Source organism: Uranotaenia lowii, chromosome 1, assembly GCF_029784155.1.
Source record: "Uranotaenia lowii strain MFRU-FL chromosome 1, ASM2978415v1, whole genome shotgun sequence".
Classification (NCBI taxonomy): Eukaryota; Metazoa; Arthropoda; class Insecta; order Diptera; family Culicidae; genus Uranotaenia; species Uranotaenia lowii.
In genome coordinates this window covers 33,692,434-33,716,595 of record NC_073691.1, presented here as the reverse complement: position 1 = coordinate 33,716,595, position 24,162 = coordinate 33,692,434, and the positions used below count along the sequence as shown (strand labels likewise).

General features: G+C 36.6%; 1 protein-coding gene across 1 annotated transcript in view; it reads right to left on the bottom strand.

The window, feature by feature from the left end:
• The window catches only part of LOC129738845 (uncharacterized), a 166,262-nt gene extending 143,387 nt beyond the window's left edge, over window positions 1-22,875 (bottom strand). Inside the window, exon 1 of the mRNA XM_055730151.1 lies at window positions 22,588-22,875. The gene's annotated coding sequence lies outside the window, so the exon portion shown is untranslated. The remainder of the gene's footprint in view (window positions 1-22,587) is intronic.
• Between the last annotated feature and the right edge of the window lie 1,287 nt (window positions 22,876-24,162).

The following is a 24,162-nucleotide window of genomic DNA, read 5'->3' as shown; positions in this document are numbered from 1 at the left end:
GCAACCGTCTAGAGAGGTAGCGTACGCGGATAACAGCAAGCAGGTCAATCGGTTTCGGTCGAGGACAATCAAGCAACCGGAGATTTCCAGGGCGAGGCAAAAGGCGGTTTTTACAATGGCGATCCTGCCAGGAGACGAAAGTAAGCATTCTTAGTTCAATTCGTTTGTATTTATAAAAAGAAGGAAATCTCCGGTTGCTTGATTGTCCTCGACCGGAACCGATTGACCTGCTTGCTGGTATCCACGGACGCTACCTCTCTAGACGGTTGCACTCTTCGAACTGAAGCGGTAAAGTTGTGTGTGTTTGTGTGAGAGCAAATGTAGGAAGGCGTTCGGCTTAACAAGGGGCGCTCAAATGTAAATACCAATCTGCGATTAGAATTTACCACACTCAAAATAAACCATTACTTACAGTGAGTAGTCAATCAAGCTAAACTAAGCTAAGCTAAAAAAAAGTGTCAGTAGATAACTATTGCAAAAGTCACAGCCAGATATAGTTCTATAAAAATTCTTGATTATTTACGCATGAAAAACCATAGATACATAGATAGATACAGGACATAAATAGATATTTGACATTTTTGAATATACTATACAAACAAGAGTTTTATATAGGGCTTGTGATATAGCTCAGTTGGCAAGTCAGCTGTTTCCTGAGCTGATGTCCATGAGTTCGAGCCCAAGAGTAAATATCGATCAAAGTTGTACCGGATAAGTTTTTCAATGACTGTCCGCCAACTCAACGTTGATATAAGTTGCGAATGACATGAAGATGTCAAAACGACTACCTATAATTGAAAAAAAAGAGTTTTATATAAATAAGTTACAATATTTTAATTAAGACTTTCATAGACAGTAAAACATGAAATCAAACCTAGCTCCAGATGATTTATTTCCGTTCGCTGGTGTTCTCGCGCAACTCTGAAGCCCGGTAAAGAGCGAGTAAGTACTCGAAATGTTAACTTCCCGTGACTCGTATGCAAATCGAGCTCCTTTAATGGTCGAATGGCGCCCTAACGGAGTCTCTTTCGCGCAAAATTTTACACATTTCGCACAAACCGATGTTCGATGGTTTAGTATATCTAACTGTAAAGTTTAAACATTCCAACGCGCCAGCCAACCGGCAACTATCCTAAGTCGACTCTTCCCGAATTTCTAAGTCGTTGGTAACCTTCAGGACGGAGCCAGAAAATTTATTCAAATGTTTTGATTGCTCACTCGCTTCCCCTGGGGTTCGAATCTACCACCAAGTTGCGGGGGTCCAGAGTTTTTGCAAAAAAAACCTCAAAATAAGCCAACCAAATAAAAATGATTAAACGTGCGAGTGCCAACAAAACGACGATGGCAGATAGCAATCTAAGAAGCCGCCTGAGTTTTTTTTTATTTGGCCGTTGTCATGACATTTAATCAAAACTGTTTATGTTGTTTTTATTTTTATTTTCCACCCGGTGTTGACCATCATTATCGGACCGCCCGAATCGGACGCGCCGTGATTTTACGATTTATGATTGCCATTTGACGACTGCTAAATGGCGAGAACTGGTTGCGATCTAGTTTTTATGAGCCACAATAAATATTATCGATCCCGATTATCTCATGCAAGCGTAAATGATCGTTTTTATTTTTCGGGTATTCCGTTGCTCTTATTTTCGGGAATTGCTACTACCAGAAGTGATTGATTTTGGATTTTGAGTACAGGAAGTGACTATTACTAAAAAAAAAGTCAGGACCAAATTATTAATCCCTGATCTCAGGACAATTTTTTCCTGTGAAACTCATGAAAGTTGCTGGCAACCACAAAGAAAGACAAAATCGAATTTCTACATTCTTAATTGACATTTCCTTATCAAACTATCAGTTTATCAAATATCGGTCCATGAAACTAGCTTATTTCTAATCCTCAATCGATTGCGAAGCACGGTACGAAAACAAAAACTGGCAATAATATTTGGCTGATCCACTTAGCGCCAAACTCGTTCTATCCATAGGGGGATTGGCACGGCATTCTTTCCCTTTTTTTCCGGGCGGAGAGGGTAAATGAGATCAAGTTTCGCAGCCTTTATGAGAAAGGTTTAGAAATGTTCGATAGGTTTTGTTATCAACCGGTTGACGAAGATCCATCGATGCGTTGACGAAAATCGAAGGCTTCGAGAAACATTTGGGAAGGAAACTGATCCCGCTGGAATTTGGCTTCGTTCTGACCTGTTTAGTTTTGGCAGTTGGATTTATCATAAAACTAGTAAAGCTAATCTCAAGTTGGATGAGAGTTTTCAAAAAAGTTTTATGTTTCATAAACATGGCTACACACTTGAAAAATTCCTTTGTCTACCGACAGCTTACAACGAAAAATCAAACTTTATGGAAGTAGCTCAACGACAACGCATCTGAATTTCGCGAATTTTAATTCAGATTTCAAGGCATTTCAGATTTCAAGGCATTTTTTCGAATCATCACCATGCTATCGACGGTTTTTGATGAAAAACACTTGGAAAATTTATGAAGTTTAGACTTTTCTATGATGACTGCTGCAGCGTAAAAGATATTTGTTTAAGTTTTTTTTAACAACTTTTTTCGTTTTGATCTATCGTTGTGGCTAGAAAGAGTAATAAAGAACAAAAAAAAACTCGGTTTACCTAGCTTTGAAAAATCATATGAAAATCGAATATTTTTATATCGGGCCAAAATTTTAAGATTAAAGCACTTGAATATTGTAGCATAAAACGAAAAATATTATGAAATAGGAAGATCAAAAAATGTTTTTTGGCTCCTTCAATATACTATTGGGTGCCCAGACAACCATTTGGTGGGTATTTCGAATTTGCAACGCAAATATACGTGCAAATATACGTGTAAACATATCGTATATAATGTAGCAAAACCAGTATATACGTATCATTTTGGAGGCCATATAGGGACATTAGCAAACGTATTCTTGATTTGGATTGTATTAAATTACGATTTGCACGACTTGTCATGCGCATCATTTACGACTACCCTGATTCTTTTTGGAATATACTATGCCTATTTACATCATCATATAGATGATTGAGGTTGTAATATACGACATTTTTCGTAACAATATGGAAAGTTTGGCGACTGATTTGGTCGTCTTTTGCGACATGAGTGCAGGGCTCTCATTTTTTGTCAGTTGAATATAAATAATAGAGAATCCGTTTTCGTGTGGTGGTGCACCGGGGCACTACCGGTAGTGCACTTTTTGCTGTTTTTATGCTCGTTTTCAGGGATGGTGGCCCACTGGTAGTGCACCATAAAGTGGACGGTGGAACACTCTGAAAATATTCGGTGTTGCTGGCGCTCTCACCAATACTATCATGATTTTTGACAGGACGTGCTTCCCGATGTAAACAAATATCAGCTGGTCTTGTTTATTTCTATACCGCAAAAATTGCGTTCTAGCTATTTCCACATTGTGTTTTTCCTTAATTTACGGAAACTTGTTCCGGATTCAATACCAGTGCCGTTTCCAGCAGAGGCGGAGAATTTTATCCGGAGAAAACGTTCCAAAGCAAACAAACGAATCTCGGCCCTCAAGCAACTGGAGGCAGCCGGAAAGTTACCAAGAGTCACTCGTTTTCATCTTCAAGCAAAAATGGAAAATGCGGATCGGACGCTCCCAAGAAGAAATGTGCCCAGAAGGCTTGCTGCAACCGGTTCCAGGAGATACCGAAGAAGAGCAGCAAATCCGAGTGCAAAAATTGCAACCCAAAGATCTGACGGAATCGCCCAAACCGAAGAGTTCTCTTGCTCGGGCGGGTCCCTTAAGTTGGTCTCGTGCAGCAAGAAGCGTTAAGCTGATTCGAAGCTACTCTGCTACAAGCCAGCTTCGAGCGTTGAAGCCTCCCGATCAGGAGAGCATATCAAAATAATAACTCAAGCGTATCTCACCAAGATATTTACATTTGATTCAGTTATAATTAAGCACTACAAATTTTCGATTTTAAGTTTCTCCAATCTGAATTATATCTTATTCTGATTGACAGACTTGAATGGGGTTGAGCTCATTTTTAATGATCAAGATTTTTTTCGGGTTGTCCTAAAAAAAAAAGATTATATCTTATTTTGATATACGTTTAACTTTTTCTGAAACACGGACATCGAAGTCAACGGCCCAAACCGTACGTTTATGATTTTTGCCCAACAGATTCATAAAATTGAATCCAAATTTTTGGGAAACCAAAAATGGAGCATGGTTTTAGCAAATAATGTGGTTTATTGACATTCCACTAGAAAATTTTCTCGAAGCACTCATATCTTGATAAGTTATAATTTTGATAGGTTTTGTTCTGCCCAGTATCAAACTATGCTATCTGAACGAGATATAATCTTGTAAGGAGCATATCTGAAATTGATATAATTTAGCTATGATCGCATAGATTTTTTGATATAATTTGAGATATTTTAACATCCTACGAGTACTGAATAATAACTCATTTAGATAGGAAAAATATTAGTATCAAAATATCTCATCTTGATATAATTTAGTTTTTCCCTCCTGATCGGGCTCCGAGTGCGTGAAAATCGGGAAAGAACTGTGCTTTATTTAGGGTGACGATGCTCGGTTGCGTCAAGTCCCGGATTCCAACCCGTTGCCCTTCATAAAAGGCAGTTCGAGACTGCACCCGCATTGGGGGCTTGGATTTCTTTTTTCATACGGGATTTTTATCCTGTGGGATGATTCATCCCTACAAGGGCTTGAATTTCGTTCGTTTCGGTATGTTATTAAACTTTTCCGCGATCCGAGTTCGCCGTTTTCGATTTTTTATTTGTAATCTGAAACGGAAATACTCGAACGAAGAGATGAGATTTGCGAGGAATAAACGATACTCTCAAGACAAAATATCGGAACCATCAAGCTGGGGTAACTGCAGTCCAGCAGCAGCAAACATAGACCGCCCAGAATCAGCCGGTATTGCAGTTATTATCATCAGGGCCAGAGGCGAATCTACCAAGCAAGCCTCTAATAAAATTAATCTGAAATTTTCACAATTTAACATAGTACATAAATTCATGCTAGAATTTTTATATTATTTGCAAGACAATGATCAACTGAAGTAAATTTGATTTCAATTTTCGAAGTCAAACGAAAACAAATACCAGCTGTAATGGATTTTTGACAGCTTGATGTTTTCTGTTGACACTGCCGATTTCACACACCAACAAAGGTGAGTGCAAAACTCGATTCATGCTCGTTTTCAGCGTGGAAGGTGCAACACTTTCGGGTGGTGAAAACAAATACGGTATAAGATTATTATTTTTTTTTTGCACTTTAAACCAATTGGTTTATTCATCCCCAAAAATAATAAAAATTAGATTATTTCAAATAAATTCGTTTTTTGCTGTCAAATTCAAGTTTATATCGTACAAATTGCTGAATTTTTTCAACGTTCACGAAGTTATTGTTTGTACCTGGACTTGATCCCCTGACGGTGCGATCTGCAGCTCATGATGGTTCCTCGACGCTATCTGGAATATATAAATTCAAGAGGATTTGCTTCAAAGGCATTAAACCAAAAGCAAATCGTATATTTCTATAACTAAAATCTTTTAAATCATACACCCACAATTCAGCCTCTGTGCCAATGGCGGCATCATTGGTACAAGAAGATAACGCGACCGGTGCTGATTCAATTTGCTCCCACCGGCATTAACCTCCCAAGTTAACCAAATTGCGTATGTCTGAAAGAAACAAGATAAAAACGAATTCACGTCCCTCCCTATCGCATAACAAGACGAAGAAGGATGGAAATAAATACCGGCCAACACCCAGGTCCCGGCAACGATACAGGATTTGTCTATGTATCGTGTGACCAACATCTTTTAACTAAGTGTTGGTGAATCTCGTTTTTAAGCTTTTTTTCCTCAGATTTATGCTTTTTTTGCCTTGAGAGCCTAGGAGATGAAAGCTCAAATCTGAAGAAAAAAGCTTAAATCTGTCAAAAAAGGGGAAATCTGAGGGGAAAACTGAGAGATGTGCTCCATGCGGTTTGTATAACATTGCCGGGAAGTGCCAACACCAGGCAGCCAGCGAACCGAGCACTGTGCGTGTGTAGCAAAAGCAACAACAAAAATATTCCTTCAATTCAATCCGCCGGCAAACAATCACGGCCAAGCTGTGCGTGTGTATGTAGTAAAAGCAACAAAAAATAAACACTGCTTCAATTCAATCCACCGGCAAACAACCACCGACTAAGCTGTGCGTGTGTAGCAAAAGCAACAACAAAAATATTTCTTCCACCGGCAAACAATCACCGACCAAGCTGCCCGGCTTTGGCAGCTGTGTATATGTAGCGTGTGTATGTAATAACAGGCAGTAAGCAAAGCACAGTTCTCATTCAATGGGTTTCACCGTTCCTACACTCCCGTTCCCTTTCCCGTTTCCATCACAAGACAAAGGAATGCCTTGAAAGGAAGCCAAACGCCGGGAAGACACCGTTGTGCGTTTTTTTTCTGTGATTGATCGGTGGCAGAAAGCCTATGACAAATATCCCTCGTCCTTCATGAAGCGCAAATAGTACACTGGCTAAGATGTTGTACTGGCGAGATGATATAGTTGGTGATTTGAATTCGATTCTCCCTACGGCGCTGAGGTTTTTTTTCCTTGTTTCTGGGTTGAATTATCCAATAGGAAGAAATTCCCATAAAATGTTTTTCTTGTTTCGCTTGAATGTAGTGGTCATGCATAATTTTGGTTGGGAGCCGAGTCCTTATGCCAGTTACGGTTTTTCAAACATACCGTCTTCGGCATAGTTTCAGCGCATTATCGGCACAGAGATATGGTAAATAGGCATTGGATTTTTGCAACCTCTTCTATGGGTGTAGAACACGTCATCGATGATCTAAAAATAGATCAGCATTTTGAAGCCTCCTTAAATACGAGTCTAATCATCGATGTCGTATTATCATAAACGATTTTATTGAACTTATTTGTATTCTTTTACGATTGCCAGCAAATACGTTGTACGAAAATCAGACATGCGAATTAATTTGCATAGGTATACCATGCACATTATTACGAATCAATGCAGTTATAAATGATTTTATAGCATATATCTCCAAGTGTCAAGCAAAGTTGCGAGCTTATTTTCTTTCTGCTAAGATCTAACACCTGGTTCTTATGACAATATAAATCGTATTTCTTGTTAAAAAAAATCGTAATTTCGGATATTTTTATGCATAGCACGACAAAATCTGTCAATCATGGCTGATCATCGTCCCAGACAACCATTTGGTGGGTATTTCGAATTTGCAACACAAATATACGTGCAAATATACGTATAAACATATCGTATATAATGCAGCAAAAACAGTATATATATACGTATTATTTTGGAGTCCATATAGGTAAATTAGCACACAATTTCTTGATTTGGATTGTATTGTCGTAATAAAATCATGCAAAGTATTCAAATACGATAAAGAATATGCATGGGCCGCACATTTTAGGTGCAGATCTTCGAAAATGAGTTTAAATTACATTGTATACGATATAATCTGTAAAATAAAATACGCCTTCTGGTTGTCTGGGGTATATCGGTCGTTTCACCTATTACGTCTCACGTCTCACGCCTTCACGTTCATGTCTCATTTACTTAGATATATCTCACGTAGCATGGATAAACATTTTAAATTATTTAAAAAAAATACAGAAAATAAATTTTGTCACTCGTAACACTTTCATAGAACTTCCATATTTTAATAAACGGTGAAAGAGAAACTTATAGGAAATTTCTATAACTTGCGTAGGTCGAAATCTCTTTTGGTATCGAAGAAGGCCAGCCCTTGACTTAAAACCTTTAGTTTTGAATAAGTCATATTAAACATGTTTGCCAGAAACAATTCTAAATATTTTTTTACATTTGTATGTTCAAAACAGAGTCAATATTTGATTGATTAATTTGAATTTTCATTATCAAAAGCAATCAGCTGTTTTCTCGGTTTCTATGCTTTTGCACTATCGATAAACCCATCAATTTTATGATCGAAATTCAACTATTCAAATCAGACCATCAATAATCCACGCTGCTATTCTCACACTTCGCTTGACCTCTCTGGACCAGGAATTTAGAAAAGCACCACCCAGCTAGCAGCTCGTAAACCGGGGCCCGGCTAAAGGTGAAGAATTATTGATATTTGCAGTTTGCTGAATACGTTTATTCACGAAAGCATCCAAATTAGCCCCGTTATAATGTCACGGTGAAGCGCACACGCCAGCCTGCTAGCTATTCGGAAGTTCATTCCCGAAAAGCTGATCGTGATCTCATCTCATCTCATCGACGACGACACTTTCCTGCTCTCTAGAGTACATTGGCGAGTTTCGGTCTTCGGTTTCGAATTTTGCAGATCAAATATTAACCACAAACACGTTGAAGAGCCAAATATTCGCCCGGCTCATTTCCATACGAATTGGTCCACCTTTTCGGTGCGTTTATCGATCTTCAAGAAGCCCCACAACTCCGGCATCAGGTTCTGGATGGCTTTTTCGAAGGATGGGAAGTTCCCCGACCGCCTGAGCATCGGTAAGGAGAAAGGAAGATTCGGCCGTTGGCCTGGGAATCGCTAGCTATCCAGCAATATTTTTGGCCAATTTTTCTTTCTATTGAAGAAACTGGACCCCCACCCAGACGACTTTGTGGTGAAATAAAGTTCAGATTTTTATTCATTATCAGGTTGTCGTTTTGGATGTCGTTCTTAAACTTGTTTCATTGAAAAAGAACTCGAAGATAATTTAGAAAAGAAATCTATAAATATTGCTAAGGTCAAACATTCGTCGACTTTTCCAAGCTGAACCAAAAAAATATTGTAGTTCAAACAGCAGAATCACATGGAATGCAGAATGTGTGGAAGGTTGACAATTGAGACATTTTACATTAACCCACTTACCTAATTGAAGTATCAACTACATTCAACACCCCCGAAAAAAAAACCGTGCGAACGAAATCGTGATCAAAATAACCTTTCGAGGCATAATAATGCTTTTGACTCATAATACTTTAATTTGAACCACCTTCCCAGCAATCCCATCTGAAAATATTCTCCCACACCTGTCTCGGCCAATAAAAACGCCACTTAATTTCCTGAAAATTTCTCCACCCGTATGGCACACGTCACGTTTCACCCAGTGCGTCCCTAAGCAAGCGCTCATCAACGATCACAAAAAAAATGTGATACCTGCTAGCTTTTAAAAACAATCATTCAAACTTCTACAACGTGCATGATGATGTGTATTGCACGCGCAATACGCCTGAAGAAAAGAATGACGAACCACGCATGGGGAGTGAACGATCGCGTCACATAATGACACGACATGACGATCAACAGGATGGCGAAACTCGTTCCGTGAGCATGGCCACGGTCACGGTGAAATGAAAGGGAAACCTTCCAACTTACTTAAGGGTTTCGCAGGGCGAGCTCCCAAAATAAACGAAAAAAAGGAATCGAAATTTTGGAGGAAACGTTTCGTCTTGGTCGATCACTTAAGGGTGGTTCATCACATACCTGTGGGAGATTTTTTCTGAATGACCCAAACACCCTAAATCAGTTTTACCTCTCCGTAGGAGATCGTTATTTCTATTCGTAATGATCCATAGGAGATTGATGATCGGGGAATTACCTGTCTATTTTGTCTATTTTCATCAGGGATTTAAAAACTTGGATAAGGGAATCATTCCCTAAGAAGAAGACTAGTTATCACGTTCGAGAAATACTCAAAGATTGGTCAAAAAGATATCGTAACAATAATAATCCACTAATAACCTATTGTACACTTTTACAAGCCCGGAAGTTAATTACACGCAAACTTTCGTGCAAATTTCAATTTCTCAAACTACCATTTATCACCTTTTATTCAACAACTTTGAGTGAACCAAAGTAGTGTGACATACGCTTATTTTCCTGAATGAAAAACATGTACAAACGATGTCTTGTGAACACCTTTTTTACAGATATACATACATATCTATATGATGACGAACGAGGAGGGCGTGCTATGAGCCGCATTATTGCAAGTGCATTCATTCACGAAATTATGTCGCCGAGAAAGCATAAGCGACTGTGTCGGTAGTTAGTGTTGTGGTCTGGTACTTTTTATGCTTCCTGGTATTCGAAGACTTATAAATATTGCATTAGTTGAGGCATGTTTTATGCTGTTACCACATGACACAATTTTTAATTTACCGATTTTTTTTTTAATTTACTAAACATGGTAAATCAAAGGATTAAAATTTTTCCCAAAACTATAGTAAAAATTTGAATTTGAAAAACTGTTTTAAAAATAACTCAAATATTTTTTCCTGAAATTCAGTAAAATTTGATCCACCATTATACATTGGTTCAGAGATGAAATTTAGCGGGAAACAAATCTTAGCGTCTACCTCTTAAGTTCGATGCATTTGATGTCTTTTACAATCTTTTACAACAAATCCTTAAAATTCCTCCGGTCATTTAGAATGATTAGGATGGTTCATAAAGTTACAGAGATATGATTTTTTTTTCTTACTGCAATAAGCTAGACCCCTACATTGTTCTACAATATTCTTGAAACTTTTTCAGAGACATCAAACATCTTTCTCTTGAATTAAAATTTTAATGGATATTTTTTTCAGGAAGGGGCTCCTACAAAAAACAGTTTTTTAATTACATATTTTCAGAGTTATATTTTAACAAATATATTTTTCTGCCAGATTTTAGATTCAGATTACATCCCAGCAAACATGAAATCGTATCAGAAATGATAACTTAAGTAGTTTACAATGGTGTTGCGAATGGGTGTTGCGCAATTCCATCTGAATAGTGAAACAATCGTACAGAATGTCATCTGAAGTCAGTTTAAATCGGATATGATAGAAAGTCTGCCATGTTTGTAAATTTTAAAACGATTTTGCTTTTGCTGTGAGAAAATCATCGTTCTCTCTGCAACCAGCAGTGCATTCAGATGGCTTAAAATCACATGAGAGTTCAGTAATATTGACCAATGAACGAACTGGAAAATATTGTCGCTGGCAACGATTTGAAGGCTATGAGATCAAAATTTTGTGCTCTCTTGCGTTCTTCCGATAGGTACGAATTAGGTATCGGAGAATGCACAATTGGTGTAGTTTTCGTCGTTTTAGAAAAAATGAAATTTGTGTATGTATATTGCCTCCACTTTGGTAGGTAAATGCTGTTTTTTCAACATTCATACGACCATTCTATAATGTATATTGAATTAATCATTGTTTGAATTTTAGTGAAAATTTTTAAAATCTGTACATAGAAAAAATAGAGTGAATTTGTGTTTGTATCCTTCAAGAACATCCAAACTCAATCAACAAGAAAAACTAATCAAACACGACGCTTCCGCAGCCACGTGTATAGAAACACTTTTGATGAATTTTAACTTTTTTCACCAGTAATTCACGAAACATTCGGTGGGTACTTTAAACTCTACTCGAGACATCACTTTTCAACGCTTTTTGGAAAATTCCATTTCTTATTTATGATGAAAAATATAAAATTTTATGAAACTTTCGCGGATGGAGAGAAAAACGTGTGCGATTGACAAAAGTCATCGCTTATTTCTCCTTTACGTCCAAATACCTCGCTTATTTCGATTTAATAGGCAAAATTACCTTTTAAGATAAGGAATTAAAAGTTCAATATCTCCAGAATGACGAAAATTGATCTGGGCGAATAAGTGAACTTTATAAAAAAAAAATTAACATAGGGTAAGTGAGCCTAATTTCGCTATATTATGTCAGAGGTTTTCAGATTTGATCTGAGTAGGCCAAATCTTTAATTCTTAAATGTTCAATTTTCTGGTACTTAAGTTCCAAATTTTCTCTGTTATGGTTTGAAATAATCGTTTTAAGTTTTAATTTATGAAAAATATCATGATTTTTAAAGTGTGTTGATGTTCCTTATTTGGCAATAATTGTTCCCAATGTTAACATATGGGTGTTCCTAATGTTAACATATGAGAAAAATGTAAATCTCAAAACTCACCTTTTCATGAATTTTATAGCTTTTTTGGAATATGAATAGAGTAATAAGGACTATTAAAACCCTACACAGTGAAAAAAGCAGTGGATGTTGAGCTTATTGAAATTCAATCTTTACTTTTTCCTTAGAAACTTCACTGTTATGGATACAAATAAGTATAGTCAAACAGAACATCATGCAACAGCATGGTTAGATGCAACATTTGTGTACCACAACACTGTCGTATCCTAAGCTAGCTCCGGGAATGATGCTTTCGGTCATTCCGTTTTAAAACAGTTTAGATCTTAATCGATTCCTCCAATTTGCCAAACAACTACACAGAAAGAAAAATGTAATCTTACATTGCACGTTTTCACATCATCGCCACAAAAATATGAAAAAGAGTATAACATTTAAAGGCTGAGATGAACTTTACATGTCACCGCATGCGAAATCCAGCGTCAACGTCTGTTTGCCAATTCTGTTTTGTTTTCGTTCCTATTGGATTCCCAACGAAGACGAACTTCATCGATTAGCCTGCAATTTCATGTAAATCTTAGCGTTCGTAACGGTCGACCGTATTTTGTTGTACCTGCTCTTGTGCTGCTCGCTTCTGTTCGAATCGAGGTGGTGCATGCTGAGTTTAAAGCAAGTAAATGAGAAATAAAACTTAATACCCTTCTAATTATTGTATTTACAACTTATTTTCCTACCAGCATGTCAATCGCCGTTGCCGTCGTCGGGGGAATAGCACCAAAAAAAACCGGTATTGGTGAAAATTTATTGAATACCAATTTTTCTTGTGTGGATCAAATAAAATGTATGTGTAAGATATTAAAATCTCTTATCGACAAATATCGATGCTTTTCTTATTGGATAAACAACCATACCAAAAAGAATGATTGCAAATGTAAGTTTACAGTAAACAAATCAGTTGAAGGCCGTATTGATACATGTAAATACCCGATTCCCTTCTACCCATGCAGTTGCATGTAATGTTACAAGGATTTTCTAACTGTGTATATTTAGCAACAATCACGAATAGACTGGCTCGAATAGTTCGATTGGGATTGGGCCTGCTAAAAAGAATAAAGCTTGCTCTTCACTCTTACACAGATTTCCATAAGAATGACAGCTAATCGGAGTGAAATTGGAGTGAACGCTATTGCTTTCTCTGTTTAACACACGAGAAATCGTATACTGGGATTGCGAGCGCGCCCATCACCCATAGCTGACGAGACGAACCCAAACGAGATGTCATTTCTCTCTTTTCCTCTCGTTGTCACATGTAGTCTGTCTCAACTACAACCAAAATTGTTTCGTTAAAAACACTGATATTATTCATTGCCTGATTCTTAGACGTAAATCGGTATAATTTTAATGGAATCAATATTTATTTTACTTGTGAATGCCATATTCTCTACAAACACTTATTCAATTTTTATTTTAATATCATGTAATGAAATTATCATTTGATGGTGATGCCATAGTTTCTCACATCGTAAGATAGTTTTTTGAAGTTTTTGATCCTCATAGGAAATTAAAAATATCGAATTTTTTACATTTTTCGATGCCGTAAAAAACTTTACACAGTATAATGGTTTCGCTTAATAATAACCTCTACAAACTTTTGATTGCTTTTATGATCTTGTATCAACACTGTTGGTGTATAAATATTTTACGGACAAACATTTAATTATTTTAAATAAATATTTTTAAATTCCGTTACCAGTCTGGGCTAAAATGCATCAACATGCAAATCAATGATTCACAGTTGAAATCTTGTTTCCATATGTTGGAATATGATTTTAAATTTTTTGTAGAATTTTTTACCCCTAAATGTATACAGTATCTTTATGTTTTCTCTTAAAAAAAATCATTGACAGAAAAAAATTAAAATTTAATTCGAACAAAATCAAAAATAACTGCAGATCGTGCTTTATGCGTAACGAAATCACTAATATATAAAAAAAACTTAAACTTTTCCAAATTTTTCATTTGATTTTTCATTAAAAAGAAATGTTGTTGCAATTAACCCCATTTTCTTAGTAGGGTAAAAATCCCATAGTTTATTTTAAATGTAAATACAACTGGTGAAACCAATTATTTTTCTGACTATGTCAATTTGATGTCCCATAACCTTTTAACTTTTGATGTACAAGCGGTATGATTATCTGTGGACATTAGCCCAGCTAACATGGAATCGTAATAGAAATGATAATCCAAATCGCATATTTAGACATTTCCAATAACCATCGTAAACAAGTTGGTATTGAGTGATTTTCTATCATTCATTTACGACAAGCTTTGCCCAAAAAAAGTTGAATCGGATAGCAGTTTAGTCAATTCGTAAATATGTCTCCAAATAGTTGAGAATACGCTAATTCGACATTTACGATTTGAGTGAACTGATTTACGATAAATGGGCGATCCTTCCTTCATTCTTCGTTTGACCGATTCGTGAACAGAATATCTTACATATAGAGCTATAGCGCAATTCATTTCTACTGATGAGTTGGCCTCGTGGTAAGATACCAGACGGACAACTCGAAGGCTGGAGTTCAACTCTCGGTCGGGGAATTTTTTTTTCGTTTTATTCAAATTACTTAAAATCGTAAATTTGCTTTTTGTGGGGAAATCGAATCGTTAAAATCTTGTCATTGTAGATATATCGCCTCCACTTTTATAGCTATATGCTATTTTGGTAAGTTTAATCCAATCTTTTCATCTGGTATATTCGTTTGATTAATTCTGTTGTTCCTGCCATAAACCCTCTTAAATGTTTGCTGGGAGGTTTTTAGAAACCATTGAATTTGAAAAGTGTTGCATTATGCCCCAGGTGACGGTATACAACGTATTTTAATTAGATTTTTTTTTTAATTTTTTCTTTCGATTCTGTTCTTGTTTAGAAGCTCTCTGTAACTTGATGGTTTCCTTTTCTGCCGCGTGGGGCTTGTTGTTTACATCTTGGCAAAAATATGTTTGCAACATTTTTAGCACTTAAATAAAAATAAATAAAATATGTTTTATTAACTCAAAAGAGTTTATTTTAACAGATCGTTGAAAATTAAGTTAAAACACAATTTGTTTTAACAACTTTACGTTAATCAAATTTATTTTAAATACATTCGTTGACTTTGATATAGTTTGGAAAACTTTGACTATGTCCATAATTAAGAACACATTGGAAATAGTGCTTTTTTAAGTTTTAACACGAAAAAACATGGTTCTGACATACTAATTACTTAAATCACGATAAAAAATAATCCGACGAAAAATTTCAAGAAAATCGGTTGACAAATTCAGCTTTTATCTTCTATTTCTAAAAGATGTTTTTTTAAGATGTATGCAAACAATTCCATTCAATTTAGACAAACTTTGAAACAATTCAGATTTTGCGAAAAATCCTGTGAGTTAGAAAACTAATTTATTTGTAAAATGGAAGTTCACATGATCATTATCATTTTTTTATAATTGTGATAAGTGAAAAATAAAGTCGAAAACAGTCAAAATCGAAAGGTATGTTAACATTAGGTATACATGCCAAATTAGGAACACCCACCCTACCTATGTACATATATTAGCGCTAAAAAGAGGCATTTTCAAATAACTGTATTTTTGTAAAGTACTGCAGCGCTCATGTAGTTACACTTCTAGAATCAGTATGAAATTGGCTTTCTGTTGAATTTGAATTTATTGCGGAAATCTTGAGTTAATATACTGAAAGTCTAGTGCAAAGTTTAATCTCAGTGCAAGAAAACCTGAGAAATTGCCTGAGAAGTTACCTTTGAAAATTCGTCAAAAAATCTGTGTTTCGTATTTTGACAATCTGAAAATTCTGAAATGTGGCAAATTACGTCCTCATTTGAAAATTTATCTGGTGTAGCTTAAGCAATTTTGACGGTTAGTTGATTGCAAAGTACGGTTTTTACATCATTTTTCTACATTTTTTGTGGTCATGATCTTAAAAAAAATCAAAAAAAAATGTATCCTTATGTGCAACGTATAGCTTCTAATTTCAGCCTTGTTGGACACTAAGTGAAATTTTGTAAAGTATTCCATAGCTCCCTTTTTTCCGAAGCATGTTTTTTCGGATTTATTTCTTATACTTTGAATAAAGGAAAACTGAAGTGTTGTAGGTGAATAATGTCTGAAAAAACATATTTCAGTTAAATTACGAGGTTTTCAAAACTATAAATTTTGTAAAAACCGGTTGAGAAACAAGAGAGATAAATTGGTTTTAGCCAGGTTTGTCGAATTGACACTCCAGGGACTGTAACGGGTAAAAATTGCACGGACGAATGAGGATTAAACAAACTTGTGATATTTTAGTAAATTGAAATCCTGTTATCAAAATAACATAATATATCAGGAAAGTTCATTATGTGACATCAAAGAAACATGTAGATAATACTTAACCTTTATGCTTTTCTAAATACCCGGTAATGGTTAACTTCGGTTCATCCGGAGGTCCAATCTTTCCCTAGTGAAACAGTCGACAGAATTGGCAAGGTTGGGAGGTTGGACGTCAGGTTGAAGCAGCTGATGGAAATCGATGCTTGATTCGAATTTTTTTTACTTTTTACTATTTCAAGAACATTTCACGTTTTTGCTCACTGCATTTTAAGTTTCAAATTATCACGTAAATGTTTCTGGGCTGCGCTGGTGCCCTTCCCTGTCCTTTGATTTCTCAGGGAATTTTTAACTGTGTATTTTTAGTTGAATTTCTTTATTGCTCGAACAGACCTAAATATTGAAAAAAAAGTGCGTGGCACTATTAAAGAGGCATAGTTGAATAATTATCGTAGTTAACATGTGTTACGAAACACTCGAACAGAACAGTTGGAAATTTCATGTGAAAAACCTACTTTTCCCAAGTTTTCATTATCTGAATGCTAACCCCAGGTAGAATCTGAAACTACTAAAGTTCTAGTGATTTAAAAAAATTAAATTTTATCTTCATTTTGAACCACCGTTTCTTTTCCTAACTTTTTATTCTAAACGTTAGGATTGCATCAATGTAGATTTTGTCCTCCTGAGGCAGCTTTTTTACGAAAAAATTGCAGTTGAAAACGATGCAAATAAACTCAACTTCTTAGTTAAGAACAGTAAGTAAACAAAAAGTTACTGTGAACATCTGTTAGTGTCCAAATCGAGTCTTAGGATAGAGTTCAAGATAATTTAACATTCTTCATTGAAAGTTTGAAAAAATAATTCACGGTATTGCTTAAATATCCAACGTCTCCATATACTCCGGTGTCCCTTGTTTCAACAAGGGGGTTTCAACTTATTTTGGGCGAAATCGAAGAGAGTCGTTGGAATTTAATGGTCGCTCAGTATGAAGTGACCACAAAAAAAAGAGGTTTGTTGATTTTACATGGTTGGACCCAAGCAACCAAAAGTCACATATTTACTTGAATGAAGTCTTTGATATTACATATTGGCTGACAAAGAGAATCAACTGCCCAATTCCCTTGAGTAAACTTTATGTACTCATTACTGAACTTGAAAGTTGCAAAAGTGATTTATATGTACGAGACTAAAGTCACTTAAAAGGCACAGAAGTGCTTAATTTGCCCAATTCCCATGAGTGAACTTAATGTACCCATTAATGAACTTGTAAGTTGCCAAAGTTATTTCATATGTACTTTGTAAGAGACTTAAGTCACAGTTCCAAGTAAGCTTCGGCCGGGTTCGGACGCGTTTTTCTATTTCTTCGTTGCTGGTGATTTAAAGTAGGTTCAACTTTCAGGGGTTTTACAATTAGATTTAGTTGGTGGCAGTGCAGTGATTGAAATAGTTTTGAAACGACATATTTGATGTGTAAAGGAAGAACAGAAAAGGCAATGCTTGAAAATTGAAACCTGAGTTATGCGGTATGATGAACGCCGTTAGGCATAAAAGCAGCTTACGAAATGCTGACCCAAGCGACGCGTTTTTATTATTTCGGTCATAGTGTAGAAATAGGTCCAATGGTAGAAATGACCATTAGACTCTAAACATCGAAGATTGTGTTAAAAAGTATTTAATCGTCATTTGAGGGTGTTTGGTGTGTATAATATTGGAACTAAAAAAGAATTATTGCCTTGTTATCTGTCACGAGATTTTGTGAGCCGTCATCATTTAGTTTTTGCATTCCTCAAGCTAGCGCATGCTGGATTTGAATTTTCCTGGCTTGCTGCGATTAGCGAAGAAATTAAAAATGAGTTCGGCTGGTGGTTTTCTATGTGCACGAGTGAGATGCAGATAGAATTTTACCCAACATATTGACAGCGGATTATGTGCTATCAAGAAAAGGAATCATTTTTCGTTGCTGCACAAAATTGAATGCGTTGGATGAAGAAGGGAACGGAATACTGAAGAAGAAATTGAGTGTTTGGATGAATTTATGATAAATGTGGGGGCGAAGAGCCAGGCCTGGTCAATTGCGTTTGTGTGTATCGGGTTTTTTAATCGGATCTAACTGCGTAACTTGACTTCCGCAATATATTGCAGCCTGTCTGGGTTATCAGGAAGCGAAGAAAGCAGAAATTAACTGTGGCAGACTTGTGCGAGCCGCGAGTGTATGTCTGTGGGTAGGGTTCATATTTGATGATTTTTTTAAAGTGTGGGAATTATACAAAACGTAAGTTATTTTAAATGGGAAAATATACAATATGGTTATGATTTAGAATAAGGTCGGTTACAGCTAAAGGTAAGCTTAGTGTGTCTTGAGGTAAGTTGGGTATAAAGGTAAGGCTATTCTGTTGTTAAACTATTTCATTCATTGATTATATTATATAAGAACGTTCAATCAGTTGCCAGCTGGGCAGGTATCTACACGCATGCGGAATACCTGTCGTAGATTCATAACACTGAGAATGTTCTGAATTTTATACGGTTGTGAAACTGTTTGCTCGTTCTACAAATAAGACATACACATACACGAAATACATTCATTACATAACAGTTCACACGAAGCCATGGTGTCGGGTATGTGGTAATTTGCATTGAAGATTGGTCGAACTTTTAATCTAAAGAATGCAAATTGGCGCATACGTTGGCGAAACTGCGGTGAATCCGTGCACCCATGGTGGATTATCTACATACATACATACATACTGTGTAAGAGACTTAAGTCACATAAAGGGCACGAAAGTGCTCAAAACGGGATTTACTAAGTCACAAAAAGTGCATTGAGGTATGTTATGTATGTATGTTGGTAATCCACCATGGGTGCACGGATTCACCGCAGTTTCTGCCAAAGTATGGGTTCACATACATTCCTTAGATTATTAGGTTCGACAAATCTACAATGCAGCGCGCCACCATACCTGGACCCCATGGCTTCGTATGAACTGTTATGTGGTGAATGTATTGCGTGCGTTGTTGTAGGTATATTTTGGAAGAACGAATCAATCAGGTGGGCTAGTTTACTTACAGGTATTCCGGCATCCGTGTATATACCTGGCCAGCTGGCAACTGATTGAACATTCCAATTATATAGTCAGTTATATAATGAAACACATCTTACCTGTCGGCTCGCTTATGGGATTCGAACCCATAAGTTTTTCTTGTCGATACCGGGAATCGAACCCAGTACGCCTGGAGTACCAATACCAGACTCGCGCCAGCCTATCCACTAGACCACATCGGCGCTTAATTGTAAGTCACAAAAAGTTGCTTTGAGGTGCTTCCAAAACCACATCTCAAATTCGAGTTTTAGTTTCAGTTAGAACAACATCTAGGCATGGTCTATGGTAGCGTGTTCGATTCTCACCACGAAGGAAGGTCGGGGTTCGATCCCCAAGCCGGGCAAGTTTTTCTTTTCAATAAGTAATTTGTTACTTGAGTGACCATTCTGATGCGATATATGTAGGAAATGTAGGAAAGAAGCGAATGAGCAATTTGTCGAGTTTGGAATCCAGCGTGTGGCATCATGGCAACACCATGTACTGTACATAGTAAATAATGAAGAGAAGGTGATATGAACCGATGAGATAGAGAGAGAACATTTTGCTCATTTAACAATTTTTTGAAGCTGAATAAAAAGGCCGCTGGAAGCTGAACAGAAGGTCATTCGGACTTATTTCGGAACTTGAAGAAACGGGAACAATAATAATAATTATTTATTAAATGTTCAAATTTATAAATTTTATGAAAGCTCTAGATCTTTCTCCCCACAATAAAAACAAACTTAAACTTGAAAAAGTATCAAACTGACTCCTTACACCAGAAGAATTTCCAATTGGTCATATGAGGCCATCAGACCCAAAAAAGAGTGACAAAAGGGTCGATTTTGAATCAACGATGCCAAACGATTCTTCATATTTCCAACTATATTTTCATGACTTTTTCTGATTTATAGACTTTTGTTCGCATACTTTTTCGTTCAAAAGGAAAATAGAAATTTTCGAAAAATATATAGAAAATGGCCTGGCCAAACACAACAACTTAAAGCTTTTAAGCGTGTTTTTTTTTTTAAATAAGCTTTTACGCAGTTATACCCTTACAACTTTACAAGAGCCTCATGTATCTTTTTTAATCCAAAGTATCGCCTTTAAAATTTAAAATTCTATTTCAATATAGTTGATTTTCATACACAGAAAAAACTCCGAGATAGGAAAAAACTTGCACTAAATAAAAGGCAAGATCATACCCATTTCAAATGGGGTATTTTGAAAAGCTCTTTTGCTCCTGGACCTGATGGAATTCCGGCTGTTATTTACAGTCGATGCATCGAAGCTCTCTCGTTGCCGCTAGCCCAAATCTATAACCGATCATTTCAACAACGTAAATTCCCGGATTATTGGAAAAATTCCTTCATGTTTCCTGTCTTAAAAATGGCGAACGACGAAATGCGCTCCCTCACATTATATTGCCGCTGAACAGCATGGGTTTATGCCTGGCAGATCGGTGAGTACCAATCTTTTAGAGTACACTTCGTTTTGTCTGAACCAAATGGAAAGAAAAAAACAGGTCGATGCTATATACACCGATATCAAAGCGGCATTCGATACGATTGATCACGGAATCTTACTCGCTAAGCTAGCTAAGCTCGGTATTCATGACAACATGATCTCTTGGTTGAAATCATTCCTCACTGAGCGGTGTATTAGGATTAAATTTGGTGATAGCATATCATTTCCATTTACTAACCGATCTGGCGTGCCGCAAGGGAGCAATTTGGGACCTTTACTGTTTGTTCTGTTTTTCAACGACTTGATCCTTAGCTTGGAAATTGGAACCAAAATAGGATATGCTGATGATCTGAAACTATTCGTTCCAGTTGAATCCACTGTCGATTGTGCACACCTTCAATCTTTACTAGATCACTTTGGTGAATGGTGTAGACTTAATAAGCTATCAGTCAGCGTCTCCAAGTGCTCCGTTATAACATTCCATAGAAAGAAAACGCCAATTTTATATGATTATAACATCGATAACCAGCGCCTTGACAGGGTATTTGAAGTTGACGACCTTGGAGTTATTCTCGATGCTCAGCTTACGTTCGATAGTCAACGAACTTCAGTTATAAGAAAGGCGAATCGTCAGCTTGGCTTCATCTCCAAAGTAGCACGAGAGTTCAGAGACCCATTGTGCTTGAAGTCACTCTACTGCGCACTTGTCCGGTCAGTTACAGAACATGCTGCAATTGTTTGGGCTCCCTATCAGTTATGTTGAATTTTGCGAATCGAGCGTGTACAAAAGCGTTTTGTTAGATTCGCTCTACGACATCTACCCTGGCGTAATCCTGAAATCCCTCCCGCATATTCCGACCGGTGCCAGCTTCTGGGATTAGAAACATTGGAACGCCGCCGAAAAACTCAACAGGCATCATTCATCGCAAAAATACTGAATGGAGAAATTCAGTCGCCAAACCTGCTAGGAATGATTAACTTTAATGCTCCTTCGAGGACTTTACGTCATCACTCTTTGCTATCGAATCGAACCCACCGAACATCTTACGGACATAATGAACCAGTGAGTGCAATGATGCGTACGTTCCAGATTGCTGAGCATCTACATCAATTGGGGGAGCCATCTAGCCGATTCATCAACCGAGTACGCCAGTCTTCATTGTTTCGTGTTATCTAATTGTTTTGTATAGATCCTTAGTATAGATAATTCATTAAAACAAAATATTCGATGAATAAACCTTAATAATAATAATAATTATAATAATAAATAAAAGAAAAAGAAAAATACTAAAAGAATGAAAATGGTGGGTCATGCAGAGGTCAGTTATTATGCGGTTAATATTTTCACGAAGATGTATCATTTAATATCAATTACAGACATGTCAAGTTCTAAAAAATATAGTAAACTGCCCGAACATTGCACCAGCTGCCAACTCGGTCACCGGACCAATAAAAAGGATTGTCTATGAGGCCAACTGTCGGTCATTCTACCACGCATAGGTCCTGAAAACCAGAACCAATCGCTGTCATCCGTGAAAGACGCGTTGGACCTATGCATGCATGTAATACCACGAATACCATTCACACCACGTCGTCGTTGTCTTGTAACTGCACGCTCGCCGTTCCTCGACAAAAAGTGACATTTCAATGCAAAAGCCTACTACCTATATACCATACTATGGGTACTATCAACTCAACACCAATTACTTACCCCGGGGAGCGAATTAAGCGATTTTGCTACTCCTTTTTTCTGTGTTTTTATTTGACAGAGCTACAGCCACGGGCACCACCTTCTCGCGTGTCTCTTTTCTGTTGAATTGTTTTTTTTTTTTGTTTTCTTCGGCACTTATTATTTTGTCTCCTGTGGTTTAATTTCGCCGTTTCCTGTGGTTCACTTTTTTATTATTTTATTGGCTCACTTTTGTTTGGGAAACCTTAATTTTATTACCTTCTTTATTTCTCACTCGGATTGATTCACATATGAATACACTGATGTACAAACTGCTTATTGGAAAACGAAATTTATGAATGTAAACATAGTGGACGATAGCCTTGAATTGTGGTTATTGCTAAGCAGCAATGAAACAACACTTCACTGCATGTTGGATTCCTTTTTTCCGGTTAATATTCGATAAACTGTCTGTCTAGAAGCAACCACTAAATTTGTGACACTCACGAAAAATACGGTTCCACAATGTGTAACCACTTGCTTTCCACGAAAATACTTACCTACTGTTATAAAACTATGGTTTTTGCTCTCCAGACGCTACACAAGAAGCTCCCTACGAATAGTGCTGTAAAGTAAAACGGGATATTCAAAATTTCATCGCCTTAACACGCGATAATGACCACGTGATGTCTTGCAGAGGGCTAACAGCAGAGAAGAAGTTTTATACATAAGTATGTAGGAACGATTTGTCGCATTCAACACCTCATCAATCGCACAAATTCGAAAGACCCATTGGTACGCAGAGCACGTGGCTTGGCTATGGGTCCGAACTTGGTTGGCGCATCGTGCATTCACTTTCATCCATGCACCTTTCCCGGTGATTCGGGAGCAAGTGCCTGTTCACTAGGCCGGCTTTTATTTTCAATTCCAAATTCTAAAATCGTTATAGACTTCTTCAGTAAAATAGGGTTTTATGTTACAGTAGACTGAGTCGATTTGGGGTTATTTTCGAATTTTCCAAACCCTGGGGTCTTAAAAGCTTTGTTTTGGTCCAAAACTCATCCATGATTTTTTGCAGAATTTTTAAGTAACGTTTACATGAGTCAATTTGAACTTTTAGGTTTGTATGGGAAAATTGAATATTTTGTACTGAAAAATCAATATCATACTTGTTTTATCTGTGGAACCGAGCCTGCTCATGGGTTTTGTGCCAATTTGAAAATTCTTTAAAGAAAATTTTCCGCTGAACAACTTTGTCGAATATCATAACTTCGTATCTTTTAAGACAAAAAAGTTATTAGCTGTTTAACAGGTGGGGATTTTTTTTATTATCTGACAATTTGCGCCGGGGGTCTTCAGATTTTCCCCAAAATTGAAAATTTGGTTCATTTTTGCGACTTAAAAACACATGTATTTTTTCAGGTTTCTAACATTTTTATTTTTTGAGTTAGCTTCGGTTAGATTTTTTGTAAATAAAAAATAACCATTTTTCAAAGTTACATAACTCTGTTGTTTCTCAACGGAAATTATAAAATAGCACATCAAAATGCATTGAAATTTTATCAGCTTTCCACATAGAATAGTTGAAAAAAATTAAATAATGACCATGAACACGAA